The sequence below is a fragment of the Lactuca saligna genome, chromosome 4 (genome assembly GCF_052625555.1).
Source record: "Lactuca saligna cultivar CGN05327 chromosome 4, ASM5262555v1, whole genome shotgun sequence".
In the NCBI taxonomy this organism is placed as follows: domain Eukaryota; kingdom Viridiplantae; phylum Streptophyta; class Magnoliopsida; order Asterales; family Asteraceae; genus Lactuca; species Lactuca saligna.
This window is the reverse complement of record NC_136420.1, coordinates 87,556,406-87,558,472: the sequence shown is the minus strand read 5'-3', so window position 1 is coordinate 87,558,472 and position 2,067 is coordinate 87,556,406. Positions and strand designations below refer to the sequence as shown.

General features: G+C 35.4%; 1 long non-coding RNA gene across 1 annotated transcript; it reads right to left on the bottom strand.

Moving 5' to 3' along the window:
- Positions 1-355: 355 nt before the first annotated feature.
- Positions 356-1,646, bottom strand: LOC145038666 (uncharacterized). The gene is made up of 3 exons (XR_013679490.1): positions 1,574-1,646; positions 988-1,121; positions 356-853 (listed from the first exon to the last, which is right to left on the bottom strand). It is a non-coding gene; the product is annotated as an uncharacterized LOC145038666 (long non-coding RNA).
- Between the last annotated feature and the right edge of the window lie 421 nt (positions 1,647-2,067).

Genomic DNA, 2,067 nt, shown 5'->3' with positions numbered 1-2,067 from the left:
TTGCTCAATTTACCTCATTACCCTTAGAATTTAAGCTTTGAACCAATATATTTTCTAGTTAACACACAATCACACTCTGAATTTTAATATCTGGTCATTTTATTTATATTAAATCATAAACAACCAAATTTTCAAATAAACGTAGATTATTTGTTATCGCGGTCCTTATTATTTTTCAATTTATTTGAGCCTAATTTTTTTTCTCTGTCTCTATCTCTCTCTAATACTTATCAAAAGTTTGAAGATTCGAATTAAAGACAGTAATTAATAAATTAAATTTGAAGCTAAATGAAAATTTTAAAATGACAAAACTACAAAATTGGTCCTTGTGGTTTACAAAAATCTTTGGATAGGGTCCAAAAAGTTTCCAACTTGCATGGAAGGTCCAAAATCGAATACTTTCCATGGTTTTAGTCCTAAAATAAAGAAATTTATGTGTTTTTGGTCCTAGGGAAACCTGAAAGGACGATTTTACCCTTATAATTTCCTTTTTGTATTTTTATTTTAATCTTTTATCAATTAAAAATAGAAAAGAAAAGAATGGACCCATTTCTCTCTCTCTCTCTCTCTCTCTCTCTCTCTCTCTTCGATGCCCAAGAAGATCATGGCTCAGACTCTTCCTCTCCTTTCGTATACTCCTCCCTAAACCCAATGACACCACGATGATCCTCTAAACCTGTGGTCATCGGCACCATCGTCGGCCACCGTCGCAGCACTATTTGGTTCGCAATTTGTCCCGATTAGCCCTCAAATGCCATAACTCACCAGAATCGATTCAATCCATGAGTGTGGGTGTTGGCGTTATTCCATCTTTCTGATTTGAATCTGGCGGCGATTATGAACCCAGATAAACCTGTCCATCTCATGTTCAAATCAATTCAATCTATGAATGCATTATGGATGGACCTGATTCTAAATCTTTTTATCTGATTAATCCAGATGAGTTTCTTGATCAAGAAGAAGATAGGAGAGACATGGAAGTCTTACCCTTCAATCACAGGTTCAAGGTCCAACTGAACTAGATGAATCGATTTGAATCGATTCAACACGGGTCTTGTAAATTCTAGGTTTGATTGCCATGGATATTGCAAGTCTAGGGCTTGTAAAGTTAAGATTCACACCTGCAAATTGATTCTAGAGTGTTTATGTATGTATATATCTATGCATGTATGTTAATTAGTGTATAAGAGTTTTGAATCAGGAAGAAGTCGATAGAGAAATGGAAGATGATGCAGGTTAAAGTAAGATTTTGCATGTGAAAGGGAGAGGGGAAGATTGCAGGGGCGATCTTGGAGTTTCAGTGCTCATCAAAGTTCTGGTGTTCATCGGAGATCTTGGTTTCTAACAAAGCGTACATGTGACATCCCCAAAATCACGGCCAGAAAAGACCGATTTTGTTTATGCTTTATAAAAAATCAGAGTACTTCATTTTATAAAAAGGTTGCGGAATTTGTTCCCAGAAAAACATGGTAAATACGTTATTAAAACATTTTCGAAGAAACGTATTTATTTCATTTTAAAATGTTTGGGATGTCATCGTTAATACCGAAACATAAGCATAAACAGAACTTACAATGATTTACACTAGTGATCTACATCTCTTTTAAATCTCTCAGTGTAATGTCACTTCACTTCGTCACCTGTGATATACATAAACTGAGTGGGTCAGGTTGGGAAACCTGGTGAGTACATAGGGTTTTCAACCCACAATAATATAATTACTATGTTCAATCAAACAATCAACCCAATTACCCATCCCTATTATCTTCTTTACTCTTTAAGGATTTAACCTAAGAGTCATCTATCCTGCATTCGTTTATTCCGAAGTCCCTTACCTCCAAGGTTATAGGACTGACACTAAATCCATAGCTGCCAATGTTCGTTCATAAAGCACTAATTCCATAGTTGCTATGGTCTATTCATCAGGTACTAAATCCATAACTATCAGTCTTTATCTAATAGGTACTAAGTCCATAGCTACCAATGTTCAACAGGTACTAAGTCCATAGCTACCAATTCCCAACAGGTACTAAATCCATAGCTACCAACGTTTAACAGGTACTAAGT